General features: G+C 53.1%; 1 non-coding gene across 1 annotated transcript; it reads right to left on the bottom strand.

Annotated features, from left to right (window-relative positions):
• Window positions 1–735: 735 nt before the first annotated feature.
• Window positions 736–808, bottom strand: TRNAK-CUU (transfer RNA lysine (anticodon CUU)). The gene has a single exon. It is a non-coding gene; the product is annotated as a tRNA-Lys (tRNA).
• Window positions 809–9,285: the final 8,477 nt, after the last annotated feature.

Below are 9,285 nucleotides of genomic sequence, written 5' to 3' on the forward strand. Positions count from 1 at the left end.
CAGACCAATCCCTTTTTGTGAAGAAAGTCAAATCCTGGATATTCCTCTACTCTTGTTTTGCAATGAAAGCCAGATTTATACATCCTTCAGAGGACAGAGTGTCAAAAAAAATAAGAGAAAATGAAAATGGAAGTTGTGAGAACTTCATTTTGAGATTGCATAAGAATTCAAATTCCTCTCACATGCTAAAGAATACCTGAACCCTTTTGATTAAACCACTTTAGTTGTTATAATGAGACCATATTTGAAAGCCATCTGTGATTTTTCTGTTCTTACTCTGCAATGACCTTGGCAATGACAAGTTAAAAATAAAATGTATGCAAATTTTATAATGGAGAATGCGGGCATCGATCCCGCTACCTCTCTCATGCTAAGCGAGCGCTCTACCATTTGAGCTTATTCCCCTGTGTGTTTAATCTGCATAACATGAAAAAAGTAACCTCACTGCCTTCCACACTTTATTTGAAGTCCAATTGCCCATAACAGTGTTCAGTTCACTCCTAACTTATGCCTTACCTCCACTTATGGGATGTTTTACAGTTCAGGTTGGCCTGTTTACTACTCGAATATGAGTGATATTGTGGTGTGTTCATCTAGACTCATACCCTACCTAATCTTGAAGTTAAATTTCCCACCAATGAGAAACCAAGGGAGATACCATTTCTGATAGTTATTGCATGTCTAATGCAAGAATAATCACCAGATTATGAGAGTCCAGCAAAAATTACTCATTTTCGCCCAACGTGGGGCTCGAACCCACGACCCTGAGATTAAGAGTCTCATGCTCTACCGACTGAGCTAGCCGGGCTCCCACTTCAAGATGGTATGCAGACTAATCATTTTTTATGAAGGAAATCCATTCCTGGACAATTTATGGGAGTTATTGCATGTCTAATGCAAGATTAATCTCCATATTATGAGAGTCAATGCAATATTCAGGCAAAAATTACTCATTTTCGCCCAACGTGGGGCTCGAACCCACGACCCTGAGATTAAGAGTCTCATGCTCAACCGACTGAGCTAGCCGGGTTCCCTCATTAAGACAGTATGCAGACCAATCCCTTTTTGTGAAGAAAATCAAATCCTGGATATTCCTCTACTCTTGTTTTGCAAGGAAAGCCAGATTTATACATCCTTCAGAGGACAGAGTGTCAAAAAAAATAAGAGAAAATGAAAATGGAAGTTGTGAGAACTTCATTTTGAGATTGCATAAGAATTCAGATTCCTCTCACATGCTAAAGAATACCTGAACCCTTTTGATTAAACCACTTTAGTTGTTATAATGAGACCATATTTGAAAGCCATCTGTGATTTTTCTGTTCTTACTCTGCAATGACCTTGGCAATGACAAGTTAAAAATAAAATGTATGCAAATTTTATAATAGAGAATGCGGGCATCGATCCCGCTACCTCTCGCATGCTAAATGAGCGCTCTACCATTTGAGATAATTCCCCTGTGTTTTTAATCTGCATAACATGAAAAAAGTAACCTTACTGCCTTCCACACTTTATTTGAAGTCCAATTGCCCATAACAGTGTTAAGATCACTCCTAACTTATGCCTTACCTCCACTTATGGGATGTTTTACAGTTCAGGTTGGCCTGTTTACTACTCGAATATGAGTGATATTGCGGTGTGTTCATCTAGACTCATACCCTAGCTAATCTTGAAGTTAAATTTCCCACCAATGAGAAACCAAGGGAGATACCATTTTTGATAGTTATTGCATGTCTAATGCAAGAATATTCACCAGATTATGAGAGTCAATGCAATAATCCAGCAAAAATTACTCATTTTCGCCCAACGTGGGGTTTGAACCCACGACCCTGAGATTAAGAGTCTCATGCTCTACCGACTGAGCTAGCCGGGCTCCCACTTCAAGATGGTATGCAGACTAATCATTTTTTATGAAGGAAATCCATTCCTGGACAATTTTTGGGAGTTATTGCATGTCTAATGCAAGATTAATCTCCATATTATGAGAGTCAATGCAATATTCAGGCAAAAATTACTCGTTTTCGCCCAACGTGGGGCTCGAACCCACGACCCTAACATTAAGAGTCTCATGCTCTACCAACTGAGCTAGTCGGGTTCCCTCCTTAAGACAGTATGCAGACCAATCCCTTTTTGTGAAGAAAATCAAATCCTGGATATTCCTCTACTCTTGTTTTGCAAGGAAAGCCAGATTTATACATCCTTCAGAGGACAGAGTGTCAAAAAAAATAAGAGAAAATGAAAATGGAAGTTGTGAGAACTTCATTTTGAGATTGCATAAGAATTCAAATTCCTCTCACATGCTAAAGAATACCTGAACCCTTTTGATTAAACCACTTTAGTTGTTATAATGAGACCATATTTGAAAGCCATCTGTGATTTTTCTGTTCTTACTCTGCAATGACCTTGGCAATGACAAGTTCAAAATAAAATGTATGCAAATTTTATAATGGAGAATGCGAGCATCGATCCCGCTACCTCTCGCATGCTAAGCGAGCGCTCTACCATTTGAGCTAATTCCCCTGTGTGTTTAATGTGCATAACATGAAAAAAGTAACCTCACTGCCTTCCACACTTTATTTGAAGTTCAATTGCCCATAACAGTGTTCCGTTCACTCCTAACTTATGCCTTACCTCCACTTATGGGATGTTTTACAGTTCAGGTTGGCCTGTTTACTACTTGAATATGAGTGATATTGTGGTGTGTTCATCTAGACTCATACCCTACCTAATCTTGAAGTTAAATTTCCCACCAATGAGAAACCAAGGGAGATGCCATTTTTGATAGTCATTGCATGTCTAATGCAAGAATAATCACCAGACTATGAGAGTCCAGCAAAAATTACTCATTTTCGCCCAACGTGGGGCTCGAACCCACAACCCTGAGATTAAGAGTCTCATGCTCTACCGACTGAGCTAGCCGGGCTCCCACTTCAAGATGGTATGCAGACTAATCATTTTTTATGAAGGAAATCCATTCCTGGACAATTTTTGGGAGTTATTGCATGTCTAATGCAAGATTAATCTCCATATTATGAGAGTCAATGCAATATTCAGGCAAAAACTACTCGTTTTCGCCCAACATGGGGCTCGAACCCATGACCCTGAGATTTAGAGTCTCATGCTCTACCGACTGAGCTAGCTGGGTTCCCTCCTTAAGACAGTATGCAGACCAATCCCTTTTTGTGAAGAAAGTCAAATCCTGGATATTCCTCTACTCTTGTTTTGCAATGAAAGCCAGATTTATACATCCTTCAGAGGACAGAGTGTCAAAAAAAATAAGAGAAAATGAAAATGGAAGTTGTGAGAACTTCATTTTGAGATTGCATAAGAATTCAAATTCCTCTCACATGCTAAAGAATACCTGAACCCTTTTGATTAAACCACTTTAGTTGTTATAATGAGACCATATTTGAAAGCCATTTGTGATTTTTCTGTTCTTACTCTGCAATGACCTTGGCAATGACAAGTTAAAAATAAAATGTATGCAAATTTTATAATGGAGAATGCGAGCATCGATCCCGCTACCTCTCGCATGCTAAGCGAGCGCTCTACCATTTGAGCTAATTCCCCTGTGTGTTTAATGTGCATAACATGAAAAAAGTAACCTCACTGCCTTCCACACTTTATTTGAAGTCCAATTGCCCATAACAGTGTTACGTTCACTCCTAACTTATGCCTTACCTCCACTTATGGGATGTTTTACAGTTCAGGTTGGCCTGTTTACTACTTGAATATGAGTGATATTGTGGTGTGTTCATCTAGACTCATACCCTACCTAATCTTGAAGTTAAATTTCCCACCAATGAGAAACCAAGGGAGATGCCATTTTTGATAGTCATTGCATGTCTAATGCAAGAATAATCACCAGATTATGAGAGTCCAGCAAAAATTACTCATTTTCGCCCAACGTGGGGCTCGAACCCACAACCCTGAGATTAAGAGTCTCATGCTCTACCGACTGAGCTAGCCGGGCTCCCACTTCAAGATGGTATGCAGACTAATCATTTTTTATGAAGGAAATCCATTCCTGGACAATTTTTGGGAGTTATTGCATGTCTAATGCAAGATTAATCTCCATAATATGAGAGTCAATGCAATATTCAGGCAAAAACTACTCGTTTTCGCCCAACATGGGGCTCGAACCCATGACCCTGAGATTTAGAGTCTCATGCTCTACCGACTGAGCTAGCTGGGTTCCCTCCTTAAGACAGTATGCAGACCAATCCCTTTTTGTGAAGAAAGTCAAATCCTGGATATTCCTCTACTCTTGTTTTGCAATGAAAGCCAGATTTATACATCCTTCAGAGGACAGAGTGTCAAAAAAAATAAGAGAAAATGAAAATGGAAGTTGTGAGAACTTCATTTTGAGATTGCATAAGAATTCAAATTCCTCTCACATGCTAAAGAATACCTGAACCCTTTTGATTAAACCACTTTAGTTGTTATAATGAGACCATATTTGAAAGCCATTTGTGATTTTTCTGTTCTTACTCTGCAATGACCTTGGCAATGACAAGTTAAAAATAAAATGTATGCAAATTTTATAATGGAGAATGCGGGCATCGATCCCGCTACCTCGCGCATGCTAAGCGAGCGATCTACCATTTGAGCTAATTCCCCTGTGTGTTTAATCTGCATAACATGAAAAAAGTAACCTTACTGCCTTCCACACTTTATTTGAAGTCCAATTGCCCATAAGAGTGTTAAGTTCACTCCTAACTTATGCCTTACCTCCACTTATGGGATGTTTTACAGTTCAGGTTGGCCTGTTTACTACTCGAATATGAGTGATATTGCGGTGTGTTCATCTAGACTCATACCCTAGCTCAGGGGTTCCCAAACCTGTCCTGGCGGCACTGATCCATGCCAGATTTTTGGGATATCCCCATCTGGTGATCACGGTTCGATCCCTGGCGCCGGCAGCAGATCATAGTGCCCAGGACGGGGTCCACGGGTCCCAGGCAGTCCTCCCTTCGGGTGTCCGGGCCTGAGAGCTCCGGTGGTCCACCCCGCGTCTGAGGCCCAGCTGGGGTCCCGGAGCCCTGCCTTGCGCGGGCAGGCAGGCAGGAGCCCTACCGCGAAGGCTCGGGGTGGGAAGCACTTTCGATCCCAGCCATCTGGTCGCACGCAATGCTTTCCAATGGGGCGACCAGGTGGCCGGGGTTCCCTGGAAGTCCCAATGAGGTGCCATTTGCCTCCCCGATCCCAGCGAGGGCTCCAGGAGGGTGGGTACTTTTGCGCCTTGGGTCTCCTCTGTCACCTCATGTGCACGGATTACAATAAAAGAGGGTAATTTTCCTCCGGATTACAAGGGAGAGGGTCAGTCGGACCTCCATGTGGTCTGGTGATTCTGAATCAGGGGAACGGGGGGACACCCCCTCCCAGGCTGGTGAGTGGGACTCCATGATTGAAATAGGCACCGAGGTGAAAATTATCAGTTCCGTGGGATTTTGAGCCCAAGACCCGCCGAGGCGGGGAATTGAACCCTGGTCCCTGGCTAGACCTCTGCATCAGGGTCTGCTGCTCTAACGATTGAGCCGCACTTCTCCACTGCATGGCCGAGTGCCCGGGACGGGCTCCATGGTTTCCCCGGTAGTCCTCCCCATGGTGTCCTTGGCTTCAGGGTGCCCGGGACGGGCTTCATGGGTCCCTGGGTTATTCTCCCCTGGGCGTGCGGGTCTCCAGGCCAATGGCATGGACGAGTGCTCCATGGTTTCCCCCGGTATATGCTCCAGTGTGGCAGGCCCCATCCACCGGCCTGCCACACTGCCAAAGCCCCGGGACGGGGCTCCGTTGTGCCCGGGAAGCCTTCACTCGCTCGGCTGAGTTCAGCAGCTCCGGCCGGGGCCCCTGAGGGCCCGGGGAGGGCGGCCTCCCCATCCCGGGCTCCGTCCTTGGTCCTGCTGCGTGGCAGGGTGCCCAGGACGGGGTCCGGAGGGCCCGGGAAGGCGTCCCATGCTTCTCCGGGCATGGGACCCCAGGCTGGGTCCAGGGGCCAGTCCGGGCCCCGGGTCGGGTGCTACGGCCCTGGGCCTCCGGTCCCCAACCCGCCCGTTCCCTGGCGCCAGCTCACTTTTTCACGGGGCACAGAGTGACATAGGCTTGCTTGACTTTCGTGCCCGGCCATCTGGTCTCTGGGATCCCCTCGGCCATCTGGTCTCTGGGATCCCCTCGGCCATCTGGTCTCCAGATCCCCTCGGCCATCTGGTCTCCCGGATCCCCGCGGCCATCTGGTCTCTGGGATCCCCTCGGCCATCTGGTCTCCAGGATCGCCTCGGCCATCTGGTCGCCGGCAATGCTTTCCAATGGGGGAGACCAGATGGCCAAACTTCCCTGGAAGTCCCGATGAGGTGCCATTTGCCTCCCGGATCCCAGCGAGGGCTCCAGGAGGTCGGGTACTTTTGCGCCTTGGGTCCCCTCTGTCACCGCGAGTGCACGGATTACAAGAAAGGGGGGTAATTTTCCTCAGGATTACTAGGGAGAGGGTCAGTCAGACCTCCGTGTGGTCTTGCGATTCTGAATCAGGGGAAGGCAGGACCCGGGCATGCCCGCCGGGGCCCCCAGGGGCCCGGGTACGTACCTGCCGCTCAGCCCCCTTGCCGATGGGCCTTTTCCTCCGAGTTTGCTCAGGCAGGCCTCCGCGAGGTCTGGCCATGCTGAGACGGGGCCAGGCAGCACCCGGGCCAGCCCGCCGGGGCCCCCAGGGGCCCGGGAACGCACCTGCCTCTCAGCCCCTTCCCGATGGTTCCTTTTCTCCGAGTTTTTTCCTACATTCCGACCTCCGATAGGTCCGGCGGTTCTGAATCCGGGGAAGGCAGGACCCGGGCCCGCCCGCCGGGGCCCCCAGGGGCCCGGGTACGCACCTGCCTCTCAGCCCCATCGCCGATGGGCCTTTTCCTCCGAGTTTGCTCAGGCAGGCCTCCGCGAGGTCTGGCCATGCTGAGACAGGGCCAGGCAGCACCTGGGCCCGCCTGCCTGTGCTGGCGGTCCCCTTCCTGGGGACCAGATGGGATGTGCCCCGGGCAACACCTCCCAGGCATCCGGGGCTCCCTCCTCCGACCCGCGGCGTGAGGAAGAGCCTGGGACGGGCTCCATGGGTCCTGGGACGGGCTCCATGGGTCCCGGGCCCTGCAACCCCAGAGCCCTGCTGCTCTGGAGCCCTGCAGCCCGCGAGCCCTGGAGCCCTGGAGCCCCGGATCCCCGGAGCCCCGGAGCCCTGCAGCCGTGGAGCCCTGCAGTCCCCGAGCCCTGCAGTCCCGGAGCCCAGGGGCCCCGCAGCTCCTGAGCCCTACAGGCCCGGGGCAGACCGATTGGCGTCATTTCGTTCCTGGCCATCTGGTCGCCCCTCTCGCCTCGGCCATCTGGTCGCCCGCGAAGCTTTCCTATGGTGTGACCAGATGGCCGGACTTCCCTGGAAGTCCCGATGGGGTGCCACTCGCCTCCCAGGTCCCAGCGAGGGCTCCAGGAGGTCGGGCACTTTTGCGCCCTGGGTCCCCTCTGTCACCTCGTGTGCACGGATTACAAGAAATGGGGGTAATTTTCCTCCGGATTGGTAGGGACAAGGTATTCTGGGACCCCCCTCGGCCTAGCGGTCCTCAGCCGTCAGCTGGACATGCCAGGATGCCGCCCCAGCCCCGGATCCGTCCCTGGGCTTGCCGCGTGGCAGGAAGCCCTGGATGGGGTCCGGGGGCCCGGTCCCCCGGCTTGCCGCACTGACAAAGGACCAGGACGTGGTTTCCTTCGAGCCCGGGGAGCCTCCCCTCGCTCGGCTGAGTTCAGCAGCTCCGGCCGGGGCCCCTGAGGGCCCGGGGAGGGCGGCCTCCCCATCCCGGGCTCTGTCCTTGGTCCTGCTGCGTGGCAGGGTGCCCGGGACGGGGTCCGGAGGGCCCGGGAAGGCTTCCCCTGCGCCTCCGGGCTTGGGAGCCCAGGGGCCTGGCCGGGCCCCGGGTCGTGTGCTACGGGCCTGGGCGCCGTCCACCGACATGCCACACTGCCAAAGCCCCGGGATGGGGCTCCGTTGTGCCCGGGAAGCCTCCCCTTGCCGGGCTGAGTTCATGAGCTTCGGCCGGGGCCCCCGAGGGCCCGGGGAGGGCGGCCTCCCCATCCCGGGCTCTGTCCTTGGTCCTGCTGCGTGGCAGGGTGCCCGGGACGGGGTCCGGAGGGCCCGGGGAGGCTTCCCTTGCGCCTCCGGGCCCGGGAGCCCCGGCTGGGTCCAGGGGCCCGGCCGGGCCCCGGGTTGTGTGCTACGGCCCTGGGCGCCGTCCACCGACATGCCACACTGCCAAAGCCCCGGGACGGGGCTCCGTTGTGCCCGGGAAGCCTCCCCTTGCCGGGCTGAGTTCAGGAGCTTCGGCCGGGGCCCCCGAGGGCCCGGGGAGGGCGGCCTCCCCATCCCCGGCTCTGTCCTTGGTCCTGATGCGTGGCAGGGAGCCTGGGACGGGGTCCGGAGGGCCCGGGGAGGCTTCCCCTGCGTCTCCGGGCATTAGAGCCCAGGCTGGGTCCAGGGGCCCGTCCGGGCCCCGGGTCGGGTGCTAGGCCCTGGGCCTCCGGTCCCCAACCCGCCCTTTCCCTGACGCCAGCTCACTTTTTCGTTGGGGCACAGAGTGACATAGGCTGGCTTGACTTTCGTGCCCGGCCATCTGGTCTCTGGGATCCCCTCGGCCATCTGGTCTCTGGGATCCCCTCGGCCATCTGGTCTCCGGGATCCCCTCGGCCATCTGGTCTCCCGGATCCCCTCGGCCATCTGGTCTCCAGGATCCCCTCGGCCATCTGGTCTCCAGGATCGCCTCGGCCAACTGGTCTCCGGCAATGCTTTCCTATGGGGGCGACCAGATGGCCGAACTTCCCTGGAAGTCCCGATGAGGTGCCATTTGCCTCCCGGATCCCAGCGAGGGCTCCAGGAGGTCGGGCACTTTCGCGCCTTGGGTCCCCTCTGTCACCTCAAGTGCACGGATTACAAGAAAGGGGGGTAATTTTCCTCCGGATTAGTAGGGAGAGGGTCAGTCAGACCTCCGTGTGGTCTTGCGATTCTGAATCAGGGGAAGGCAGGACCCGGGCATGCCCGCCGGGGCCCCCAGGGGCCCGGGTACGTACCTGCCGCTCAGCCCCCTTGCCGATGGGCCTTTTCCTCCGAGTTTGCTCAGGCAGGCCTCCGCGAGGTCTGGCCATGCTGAGACGGGGCCAGGCAGCACCCGGGCCCGCCCGCCGGGGCCCCCAGGGGCCCGGGAACGCACCTGCCTCTCAGCCCCTTCCCGATGGTTCCTTTTCTCCGAGTTTTTTCCTACAGTC

The sequence above is a fragment of the Lissotriton vulgaris genome, chromosome 1_1 (assembly GCF_964263255.1).
Source record: "Lissotriton vulgaris chromosome 1_1, aLisVul1.2, whole genome shotgun sequence".
In the NCBI taxonomy this organism is placed as follows: domain Eukaryota; kingdom Metazoa; phylum Chordata; class Amphibia; order Caudata; family Salamandridae; genus Lissotriton; species Lissotriton vulgaris.